The sequence below is a fragment of the Leopardus geoffroyi genome, chromosome A2 (genome assembly GCF_018350155.1).
Source record: "Leopardus geoffroyi isolate Oge1 chromosome A2, O.geoffroyi_Oge1_pat1.0, whole genome shotgun sequence".
Taxonomy (NCBI): Eukaryota; Metazoa; Chordata; class Mammalia; order Carnivora; family Felidae; genus Leopardus; species Leopardus geoffroyi.
This window is the reverse complement of record NC_059331.1, coordinates 49909645-49922712: the sequence shown is the minus strand read 5'-3', so window position 1 is coordinate 49922712 and position 13068 is coordinate 49909645. Positions and strand designations below refer to the sequence as shown.

Sequence of the window (13068 nt, the reverse complement as noted above, 5' to 3'; positions counted from 1 at the left end):
GTCCATTGAGATAAGAACTATGAAAATGCTTTGTGAACTGAGAATTGCCGTTTCAATATACTATTAAGGTCAGTGCAGCCCAGGAGGAAATCTTTTCTTCTTAGCTGCTGTCCTCGAAATACAGAAAGTAATCATCCAGTTCTGGGTTAGCTCCTGAGCTACACGGGCTATATATACAGAGGAGGATCAAGAGGGTTCAGCTAGAAGGTGACAAACAACTTTGATCAGGAGGAAGTGGTGATATAGTATCAACATGACCACAAGGACTCACTTTTGTGCATTGGGTGCAGTTCCTGCAAAGTACCTGGAAGTGATTAACAGCATGGGCTCTGGAGTCAGAACTTGGTGGGGAGACTTGGGCTAGTGGTAAGATATGGCTGTTGTCAGAAATACAAAATACGTAACTGTTACCCTCTTTGCCTGCCCACACCTATAATAGGTTATCCACCCATACTCTTAGTCATGTGACTCTTCAGTGCTTCCCAGCAGTGTAGACAGATTCTACATCCTTTTTCCATTGAGTTGGTTTTATTCAGTGACTCATTTTGGACAGTGGCAGGTTCGGGGATATGACATGAACATAGCCTCATGCACTGCTGACATGTCATGAGGAGGTCTTGCCCCAGATAGCTACTGCAACTTCAGCATGAGTCATAAATGACCCACATGGAACAGATCTGAACCCAACTTACTACCTGAACCAGAGTCAACTCAGTCCTCCAGCTGATTCTTTGAGTAAGAAATAAATGATGGTTTTTGGAAGCCTTTGAGATTTTGGGGTCATTTCTTATACAGGATTGTTGTAGCAATAAGTGACTTAACACAACAAGTTCCTTAACTTTAATTATCCTCAGTTTTGTTTTTACAAAATTAAGTTAATTATGCCTAATTGTAATCATTCACTCAGACAGTTATCAGGAATAAATGGGGTGCTACATGTAAAATACTTAGTACAGTACTCAATGCCAAGCAAGAAAATAGTAAACAAAAGTTAATACTTTGAAGATGGAGAGTAGGTTAGAAAGAAATTCTTTAAAAATGTACACCTTGCTGAGTCTCGGTTTCCTCATCTGTGAAATTGTATATAAAAATACTTACTCCACCTCTCTTTAAAGGATAGTGTTAGGATACACTGGTGATGGATATGAAAGTAGCTTGCTGTCTGTGAAGAGCTCCCCAGGACTTAGGAGTTATTATTCTTCCTAATACAGAGAATCCTTTTACCATAATATTATTTACCATCACCCCTAGAGTTACAGCTATGTAGGAGAGTGGGATGAAAGGCATCAGAGAATGAGAGCATGGACTAATAAACTGTCCCCTCATTACAGTTAGTGTCCATGAGAATATCTCTCTTCACTTAACATACTGCTCTCTACATCCACAGCATTGGTACCTTTGCTGGGTACTCTCAGACATCTGACAACATAGCACATGTATATTCCAATTTGACTGCAGAAGGAAACTGCACGTCTTGGAAAAAGCTGCAGGATTTTGCAAAGATGAAGGGATGATGAAGAATTTCTCTAATCACATGAAAAATAATTGACAAATGAGGATCTGACAGAGTTAGACCAGTTAATAATTGAAGAAGAGAAAAATCGACAAGGAGGATGACACGATAGGCTTCAAAGGAGAATAATTTGATGATTTGAATATCAAAGGATGCAGGGAAGCCTTTGGGAAAATTGATGAACTCTCAGTGTTTTTTTTTTTTTTTTTTTTTTTTTTTGCAAGAATGGTTCCCTTTACATTGGAGGGTATCATGGGCATGCAGTTACATAATTTCTTTGGAAAATGATCTCAAATGTTCTTTGTTAATTTTAATAATTGTCAAATAATTGCAGTATAATTTATATTTTTATTAAATGTAAAATTAACTCCCTTTAATACATTTTAGTTTTATTTTATCAAGATAAAGTCTTAAACTTTGTTGCCCTCATTTTCCAGGAAATATTAGTTCCTATTTTTAGTGGTCTATTCTGCCATTATTTTTTATTTGTGCAATTACGATTTTGTCTACCTATTATTTTCTTCTCCCTTTTAGGTTCAGGGAACCTTTGGAACCACTCCTTATCTGGAGATTTTGGGAACTGAAGCTTCCAGTGGGCCAATGAAAGCAAGAAAATAACGGCACAAGGTCCAGAATCCAGAAGACCACCTTGGACACTTAGGGGTGAGTTATTTTATGTGACCGGCCAAATGAACTTTTAAAATTCTGGGAAGGTAAGGCAGAGCTGCAAAAACCTATCACAGACTCACTCTCTTTTCATAACTTCTGTGTGACTTCATCCAGAAGACATCACTGTGAGCCTTTCCTCCTCTCTAAAGGGGGAATGGTAATATTTACTCTGAAGGAGATTTATGAGAACTGAATGAGATTATAGATAATAAAGTATGTTGGACAATGTTTTCACAGTAGACACTCAAAGAACTTCACTGTGATTTTGTGAATACAAAAGAACTTTACTGTGATTTTGTGATTTTGTGACACAGCCATGGTGGCTTGTATCCCACTAGGATAATTCCCTTGCTTCTTCATCTCTGACATCCTATGTCTTGAGCATTTGTGTGTACACTCTAGAATTTTCCTCTAGATTTTCTTTGTGTCCTGTGCTTGGCCCCACAAAATGTACATTTTGGAGGACAGTATCTTATATCTATATTTCATTCTTCTATTGGGCAGTGTGGAGGAAGAGCCGCTTTAAAATCCCATTGAGCTCACTAAAGCGATAGCAGGGTCTGGAACGAGGGTCTGGGGGTGCCTGCTGGCACTAGACATAGAAAGAAACTTTGCCTTCTCTACGATTTGTGTTAGCATCCTCTACGTTGGCTTCTTTTCAGCCTTTTACACAAATACTATACCAAATAACACCAACGTGTCCAGAATAATTTCCAGAACTAGAATCAACTCAGTTATGTTAATTTTGTCATACGTGGAACTAACATGACAATAACTCTGTGAGCTAATTATTTTGTAGATAAGGAAAAAAAAAGGTTGATAATTCAGTTTGAGGAACTTATGTGAGGTCACACCTATGGCCAGAGTTGGAGGTGAGATTTAAATCCTGCAGGTGACTTCCAAATCCCTTCCTTACATGTAACCACAAAGCTCTACTGCTCAGGGCCAAATGAGGGTACCACAGGAAGCACCTTGAGATTTTTATCCCTAGTAGACTATATATGATCATATTTATCAAAAAAAAAAAAAACCAAAAACCCTTGCATTCCTAATATACGTTTTCACTTTTTGGTTATTTCCCAAGAGAAATGAGGTAGAAAGATTTCCATTTTATTAATGAGTTTATGTGATTTATCCAAGGTCACCTATTTAGCTATCAGTGGAGCCAGGACTGTAACCGAATACCCTGACACTTTTAACTGTACTTTATATTTCTCAGTTCTCTTTTTCAAAGCACTTTTCCGAGTCTCAGGATCTTTGTGTTGTGTTTCTGTGGCTTCCAGCTGGGAGATGGTATACCTTCAGAGCAGATAGATGGAAAGGAGGAACTCTGTCCTATGGAGCTGCATCTCCTCTCCACTCCAGAGAGCCCCATCCATCAGTTTGTCACTGCAGAGACCCAGCCGATGCATGCCCAGGAAGGCAAAGAATATATAAATATAATGGAAATCAGTCAGGGGCCAATTTTCCCCATTGAAAAGGGAATTGCATTTCTCAGGCATGTGGGCAAAGAGAGGTTGATTAAACATAAAGCATTTCCACAAAGGGGTAGCATAAAGGAGAACTCAATCCCCGCATGTTTTGAGAATTCTCCCACACTAAACCCGATTGAGTGCCATCTGTGCTTCTGATAATTTCATCTGACTGCCTATCTCGTTATGGGGTTGCTGATTTGAGCAACTTGAAGGCATTTACATGACCCATGTTCCATGATCTGATCTGTCACAAGATTCTGAAGTTTCCAGAACAGGATGTAAAATGTGAAGTCATCCAAGAAGTAGCAGAGTGGTGCATCCTGTACTTGGTAATGTCACTGGATTTTGACAGAGTTCAGTAGTTTCTTTTAAACATAGCACCATTGGGAGGGTACCTGGATGGCTCAGTCGGTTAAGCGTCTGACTTCAGCTCAGGTCGTGATCTCATGGTTTGTGAGTTCGAGCCCTGCGTTGGGCTCTGTGCTGACAGCTCGGAGCCTGGAGCCTGCTTCTGATTCTGTGTCTCCTTCTCTCTTTGCCCCTTCCCCATTTGTGCTCTGTCTCTCTCTCTCTCCATCTATCAAAAATAAATAAATGTAAAAAAAATTTTAAACATAGCACCTTGAGTACTGAATGCTGCTTTACCTCATTAACAGAATAGTTTTTGTGATTGACAAACAGAGGGTAGAGGGAAATCAATAAATTAGTACTTGATGTTCATATAACTGACTTATTCACCACTCAACACATGGGAAATCTAGAGGGTGAATACAGTGAGAGACAATTGAAAGTCATTCTGTAAAAAAGGCAAACAAGGCTAGTGAGTTAATTGTCTGGCCAAGGGTTATATGGAACACAGGGTGGCAGTGTTATGATTTGAATGTAGTCCTTCAGTTCCCAAATTCGGCATTCTTTTTATCATCGTATCATGCTACCTCTCGTTCTTCTCATACTTATTCTCATATTTATTTTTATCACTACTATCTTATGATTCTTTTTATATTTGTTTTTATCACATGCTCCTTTTGTACTGGCATTTTTTATTGCTTTTATGTTTTTACCTTAAATGTCACCATTGCAATTATTTTTCCAAGTCTCTCTGGACCCTATTACCCAACACTTTCCAGTATAGTGCTAAATATATGACCATGCCACACAGGTGTATTTGTATTGATGGATTTGTTGGTTAAGTGGTCCCTTTATTACTATTATCCCTATTTGGCTTTCTGAAATTACCACGCACATTTATTCAGCTAATAATTTATTAAACAATAGTTGAGTGCCTATGAGATTAATCATGTGTCTTCTTTTTTTAATTCTTTTTTTAATGTTTATTCATTTTTGAGAGACAGAGCATGAGTGTGGGAGGGGCAGACAGAGGAGGAGACACAGAATGGGAAGAAAGCTCCAGGCTCTGAGCTATCAGCACAGAGCCTGATGTGGGGCTCAAACTCTCGGACCATGAGACCATGACCTGAGCTGAAGTCGGACACTTAACCGACTGAGCCACCCAGGTGCCCCTTATCTTACATCTTCTCATAAAGCACAGAGAGTAGAGAAAATAACTCACAGCCCAGAGCCAAAAGTGTAAGTTTAGGTGAAAGAAAAGCATACACAACAAATGTGTCCATTGCTTTTGCTCCATTCCCAAGTTTCTGGATCTCCAAAGATCAGACAGCCACAAATGAAAACAAATGAAATTTATATTTTGACCTTATGTTAGTCAGGGTTTTCCATAAAAATAGAAGGAACAGGATGTGTGTGTGTATGTACATTCATATATGTATGTGCACACACAAACACACACGCAGATTGATTGATTTATTGATTGATTTTAAGGAATTGGCTCATGTGCTTCTGAAGACTCTGTGGATCCACAATCTACCAGATGGCTTGGGAGGCTGGGGACTCAGGGAAGAGTTGCATTTCATTGGACAAAGCAGTCTGTTGGAAGAATTCCTTCTTGCTCAGGGGACCTCAGTCTTTTTTCTCTTAGCTTTTTCTTCTCTTTGAACTGATTGATTGAAGTCCACTTACATTATGGAGGGCAATTTGCTTTACTCACATTCCATCAATTTAAATGTTTATCTTATCCATAAAACATCCTCACAGAAACTTCTGGAATAACATTTAACCAAAAATTTGGATATCATGGTTCAGACAACTTGACATGTAAGATTAACCATCACAGACATCTTTTAACCACACAGACTCTCTTGCAGGGTACATATTGGAATCACCAGGAAGAAAAAGTAGCTCTTTATTCTTGCCTCACTCCTGCCACCAGTACCCCTGCCATACCAAGAAAAAGAAACAACATGAACATATACCACCATGAGAATGAGTTGATCTGTTAGGAATTTAATGTTAATTTATTATTTTTTTTTGAGAGAGAGAGAGACAGACAGACAGAGAGAGAGAGAGAGAGAGAGAGAATGAACAGGGGAGGAGTAGAGAGAGAGGGAGACACAGAATCTGGAGCAGGCTCCAGCTATGACCTGTCAGCACAGAGCCTGATGCGGGGCTTGAAACCACAAACTGTGAGATCATGAGCTGAAGTCAGACGCTTAGTTGACTGAGCCACTCAGGTGCCCCATCACTTACGAGTTTAAATGCTGAAATGCAATTCACTGGTTTAAAGTAGATGACATGGAATGTGATTTATTCAAGTTTTAATATGGATACATCTGAAAAATAGAATAGTGAGCCAAGGTGTGTGTGTGTGTGTGTGTGTGTGTGTGTGTGTGTGTGTGTACAACTTGCTTAGAGAATATATTTTAAAACACAAAAAATTTATAGATAACAATAAAAAACACATGTCAATGTAAACTTTAAACTCTGGAGAGTAAATATGTCTTGGAAAGAAGACAGGTGAATGTGTGGTATAGGTGGGGTCCTTAGAGAACATCAACTACATCTCTGATGTTCCCTTTTATTTCTACTAGATCTGATACAAGGTAAAATATTAAGATTTGACAAAGTTTGATAGTGGACGTAAGAGTGTTAGTTTTATTATTTGTATACATTTTTATATGCTTGAAATATTTGGTAGTAAAATTGTTAAAATGTTTCCTTTTTTCTCTCAAGAGTCCTTGGCAAATATAAGATGCCTAACCCACCCTCTTTGCCACTGCTTTATTTACCAAGACCTCAGACCCACACAAGAGTTACAGTGGCTGTTCAGAGTGGGGTGAGAAGGAGAGGTAGAGCCCTTCTTCAGAGGAAAATTCCATCAGGCCTCTGTGTACTAATCTATTCCTGTGGCTGGGCCCAGACTATTTAGTGCTCAGCAGTCAATCTTGAACATTCCAACAGGGACACACTATGTAAATGTTCTGAGGAGAAAACTGGGAATACATAAGCAGTTAACCCATGTCTCTTCATTCTGAGCCTTCTCAAGTCCCAGATTAAAAGGCTATAGTGTATCAAGAAAGAAGATCTATTTAATTTTACTAACCAGATGATTGTATCAGTAATTTTCTGTGTTAAATTACTAACACAACCCAACAAATCCAGCGTATACGATATCAGCCCTAATTCAGTTAGTCATAATTCCACGCATGTAGAATATCAGTATTTACACAGTTATCAGAAGATCAGAGATGTACCACCATCTTTTTCATTTTTGGGCAATTATGCTCATCTCTCTTACAATGATGAACTTTGAATTAATCTGTCATAAAATAAATTTAAAAAGAAAACACTTTAAAGTGAAAAGATTAAGAATGGATATTTTTGGAGTCTAATCTGCAAATTTCTATTTGTTTTTTTTTTTTAAGTTTATTTATTTTGAGAGAGAGTAAGAGAGCACGTGAACACAGTGTTTGTGGAGGAGATGTAGAAAGAGGGAGAGAGAGATTCCCAGGCAGGCTCCAGGCTGCCAGCCCAGAGCCCAACATAGGTGAGATCACGATCTGAGCCAAAATCAAGAGTCAGATGCTTAACTGACTGAACCACTCAGGTTCCCCAGGCAAATTTCAATTTTTTATTCATGAAACAAAAATATTTGCATGCTTTTAAGATGGAAATGAAAAGGCCTGTTTCAGATGAAACCAACTAATACTGAGGTAAAGTTCTGATAGAAGGCACTCAGATCACTTGGGTACAGTCCTTTAGCCACATAGGGTAGAAGGCAGAGTATCTACAGGAGCCCTGCAGGTTACCACTGGCCTATTTGGGGGACAATTAGCTGTTTCCTCTACTGGAAATAAAGGAAATAAAATTTAAAAAAATTTTAGGGGTGCCTGGGGAGGAGTAAGTTGGTTAAGTGTCCAACTCTTGGTTTCAGCTCATGTCATGATATCATGGTTTGTGAATTTGAGCCCTGCTCTGGGCTCTCTTCTGACAGTGTGGAGCCTTCTTGGGATTCTCTGTCTCTCTCTCCCTCTCTCAAAATAAATAAGTAAACATTAAAAAAATTTTTAATGATTTTTTAAAAAGTTTATTTTGAGGGAGAGAGAGAGAGAGAGAGCATGCAACAGCAGGAATGGGGCAAAGAGAGAGGTAGAGAGAGAGAGAATCCCAAGCAGGCTTTATGCTGTCAGTGCAGAGCCCAGTGGAGGGCTTGATCCCAGGTACCATGAGATCATGACCTGAGCCAAAATCAAGGATTAGATGCTTAACTGACTGAGCCACCCATGTGCTCCTAAAGAAGGTTGATTTTAATCATGCTAATTGTGTATGTGCTCGGGGGCCATTGATGAGTAAAGGAATATTAACTTATAATAATATGAATAACCATCTGCTATTCATTTATTTAAAAAATACTTATTGAGCACTTACTATATGCAAAGACTCTTAGGTATTAGTGATAAAGATGATAAATAAAAACAGAATTTTCCCTGTCCTGAGAGAGCTTGGGTAGTCACAAAACAAATATAAGTTAGATGTCTCAAAAGTGCTATGAAGGAGGGATACTTGAGTGGCTCATCTGAGTAAACGTCTGACTCCTGATTTCGGCTCAGGTCATGATCTCCAGGTTGGTGAGATCAAGCCCTGCTTTAGGCTGTGCACTGAGAGCATGGAGCCTGCTTGGGATTCTCTCTCCTCCTCTCTCTCTGTGGTTCACATACACACACTCTTTCTTAAAATAAATAAACTTTGAAAAACAAGTTCTGTGAAGCAGAGGGACTTTGGGTCTGTCATCAAGGAAATTTACCAGGGAGATCAGTGAGGGTTTTTCTGAGGAAGTGATGTATGAACTATAGCTTCAAGTTTTAGGAGAATGGAAGACCAGCACGACAAGAGCATTTACTTATTAATATATTTATTGAGCATCTGTTATATGCTGGGTTTTTTTTTTCTGATTGTGTGGGATACATGAACAAGACACACTAAGATTATAGTCCTTGAGGAGCTAATATATTTGGGAAAGGGAGAGTCAGTGAATAATAAACCTAATAATGAAATTATATAGTACATTAGAAAGTGATAAGGGAAACAGATGGTGAGGGGTAACGAGAATCATGAGTATCTCCAGGTGGGGGCAACTCCTGCTTTTGAAGGTACTGATAAAGGGGAGCCTCATTATGAAGGTGACAGTCTGAAGGGTGAGGGGTGAACTCCACAGATACCCAGTGAAAAAGTGTTTCAGGTAGAGAGGACAGCCAGTTTAAAAGATGGGAGTTTGCTTGTCATGTTCAGGAAAGGTTGCAGGCTGGTATGGTTGGAGCAGAGTGGACCAGGTGGAGAGTTAGTAGGAAATAAGCTAGAAAGATCTGGGTGGTGGTTAGATTACAGAGGGCCTTCCGGTCATTGTTGGGCTTTGGCTTTTGCTCGGAGTGAAATGGCTACTGAAGGGTTTTCAGCAATGAGGACATGATCTGACTTGCTGTTTAAACAGGATTTATCTTCCTACTCTACAGGAAATAAAGGTTTGGGAGCCAAGGGTGGAAGCCAAGGTCATGAGGAGACTATTGCAGTAATTCCAACAATAGACAGCTATGGCATAGGCCAGTGGAAGGCAGTGCAGTTAGTGAGAAGTGGTCATTCTTCACTTGTACTCTGAAGGTGAGGCAATAGGGTTAACTGATGGATATGGATGGTGGGTATAGACAGACAGTTCTGCAAGATATCCAGAAGCTTGGATTTGCATCAACTTATGTGAGAAAAAGTCCAGGGAGAGCAAGATAGAGAAGGAGGGGACTAGGAGTTCGTTGCTGGACATTCCGATAAGATTTGCATTTTACATCCAAGTGGAGATTTCAAGTAGGGAGTGGGGAGGGAACAACTAAAGACCATGAACATGGACAAATCTTTCAAGAAGTTTCATTGCAAAGGAGAGCACAGAAATGGAGCTGAGGCTCACAGGAGGAGCTAGAAGAAGAGGAGAAGAAATTTCATTTTCTTGTAATTTGGAGAAAATATCAGATTTTGTGTGAAGATGGGAATGAGAATGGTAAGTAATGGTACTAGCAGCCAGGGGAAGGCCAGGCATTGGGCCCTTATGGAATCTTCCAAGGAATGAGGTTTTTGATTGTGGCATTGAAAAACTATTGAGATTTTGAGTGGAATGGTGTGACAAGGTAGAACTTATATTTTGAATGGACACCTCTGGCTAGGAAGCCAAAACGGGTTGGAAGCTAGTCAAAGTAGTTGCAGGCAGACTACTTGATTTGTACTAGCAATGTGCTAGACATGCCATCTATCTTAACTAATTTGGTCCTCACAACATAACTTTGTGGTGGGTGACATTCTTACACACCTTTTACAGGTGAGAGCAACAAGTACCATTATCCTGGTCTTTCTGCTATGAGCTGTTGGTCAGACTCATGTACTTTTTGAGTTGGAGGGACTTTTAGAAGTCCCTGCCTAGCCTAGCCCCTCAAGTAAACTAAATTTGAGGTATTGAGAAGCAGTAGCTTGCAAATGGAATTATAGTTTAAATGCACTAGGGGGAGGTTGCTATTTAAAGTCCTCTTCTGGGAAATCCTTTGTAAAGTCGAGAATCCTTTTGTAAAGCAAATAATCCACTTTCCAATTTAGCTGTGGAGAAAATGCTGTTCTTCAAACATCAGCTAAATCTATAAAACTAAAAAGTGCCAGAGAGTGTTCTTATTATTCAGGGAGAGGAGCTGTGACAAGGTGGCATGGAGAGATGGGAGAAGAGAAGGGTGCCTGGGGAGTAGAAGAGTAGAGTCCTTGGTTTTGTGTGTTGGAGGGTACACCAGGTTCTAGACAGACTCGATGTTATAGTTCAAATATTTCCAATCACGTCAGCACTCAGGGGTCCTAGAATCCACGTAATGAATCTGTGAGTCATTGCAGAGGGCATAATTCTACTGTCCGCCCAGTATTCATTTCTCTATCCCAGAACAATTGCTCTCTAGCCCGTCCCCACCAGGTGATTCTGATGGAACTGCCAGTCATAAGGCTTCACCTGCCCCCTGGTCCTTGAATTGGGCACATGATTAGGTCTAGCTAGTCAGAGCCTCCCTAGACTTTTACCTGAGCTATTTTCCTCTGGATTATGAGCAGATAGCCAGCCCAGGGAAGGGGACTTTGAGGATAAATCCATACAGTGAAGAGAAAAGTGGAGCCAGAAATGGATAATAATTAAAGCAGAGTCCTGGTGACATTGCCTAAAGATCTAGACCAGTCATACCTGAATCCAGTAGGATCATCTCCTTGGAATATTTCAGGTTCATTAAACAATGAATTCCCTCTGTTGTTCTATGGCTCAGGTTCTCACCTCTAAAATGGAGATACTAATACTACCTACCTCATAGCATGTGGCAAGGATTATATTAAATAATGTGTGTAACACACTTTAGGTAATGCCTGGCACATACCAGTTAACTTTTGCTACATAATAAACTACCCCAAAGTTAGTGACTTAAAACAACTATCAATTGAACTTATGATTCTATGGGTTGGCCTTTTTTCTGGGTTCTGCAGGGTGGTTATTCTTGTCTCAGATCTGCTCACTCATGCATCTGTGGTAAGTTTCTGAGATGTCTTAGTTTATCTCTGCACGGTCCCACATCCTCCAGCAAGCCCTCCCACATCCTTTCTCTCATGGTGCTTAGACCAAGGAAGTCATGAGGCCAACCCCCATCTGTGAAATGGAGAAATAGACTACCTTTTCATATGAAAATCTGTCACATTGCAAAGAGTTTAAATAGAGGGAGCGCTAGGAGTGATTATGGTCACTTTTTCAATCTACAGTAAATATTTAATAAATCTCACTATGTGTTGCTATTATTATTATTATTATTATTATTTTATTATTATTATTATTATTATTGCCTACACTAGTTTAACTTTCTTCTTGTCACTTGCTACAGACATGCTCATCCCTGCTGATAGATGTTTAAAAAGATTATCAGTAAAAGCTCAGCAATCACCTATCTTTCTTGAACTTCTTTTTTTTAATGTTTATTTATTTATTTTTGAGAGAGAGTTTGGTTTTCTCATTGAAACACAAATATAGTTTACCTCTAGAAATATACAGTTTGCCTTCTGAAAATGCTCCAAATGACACTGTTTGTCATTACCAGAGTACTGCAAAAGGGAGGGGCTATAATTCCTCATGTTGTGAATAAATAATACTTTATCTGTTCAGCAAACCTTGGAAATTACTAGACTTTAATGATCTAGTTTACACAATCCATCATTTGTTTGTGAGTTTTTCCTCAGTGGTTTTCATTTTGTAATTATTAATATTTCTTCGTGGTTGGTTCATCTTTAATTGCCTTATATTTGAGGGAGAAAATATTGAGATCACTCAGTTGTTCTTATAAGGCCATAATATTTGTTCTTTTCAGAAATAAAAACATTGTAGACTTTCATGCTTATTAATTTTTGATTGTAGAGAATATAATATTATTCAAGGTGTGTAGTGAATACATTTAAATTTATTACTTAAACAAATTCCATCAACAGTATTAATGCCGATTTGATGATTTTCATTATTATGTCACTAGCATACCGCTACATTTCACTTTCTTTGGTTTCTAAATCCAGCTGAGGATTAGTATAAGCTTTTCCCTTTGTTATTGTAAAGGCAAGCAATGTAGAAAGGATGTGGATTTTTTTTGGTGTTGTTGTTTGATAGGTAGTGGTTTTATTGCAGAGTTAGAGGGATCTATAGTAGCTTGTGAAATCAGTATGTCAAAAGAAAATATAAGTATTGCATTTTCCCACTGTAACCAGGAGGGAATAAACTCATTGCCAGCCAATGGTAAAAATGTGCTACTGTGTGCTTTATAAGTTATGGCACCATTATCATTCATAATTAGCAAAAACATGCATTTATGTTTTTATCAGATGTTACCTTTGTTTATATTAGATTGAATATCAGTGTTAGTAATTCATAATTGAGCACCACCTCTGCACATTGGCCTATTAACTAGCTAGATACTAGGTAACAAATTATTCAAAAAATTCAGTGGCTTATAGAATAATAATTGA

General features: G+C 38.8%; 1 long non-coding RNA gene across 2 annotated transcripts in view; it reads left to right on the top strand.

The window, feature by feature from the left end:
- The window catches only part of LOC123605926, a 799403-nt gene that overhangs the window by 330586 nt on the left and 455749 nt on the right, over positions 1-13068 (top strand). For both annotated transcript variants that reach the window (XR_006716009.1, XR_006716008.1), the window contains one exon: positions 2048-2176. This is a non-coding gene — a long non-coding RNA (uncharacterized LOC123605926). The remainder of the gene's footprint in view (positions 1-2047; positions 2177-13068) is intronic.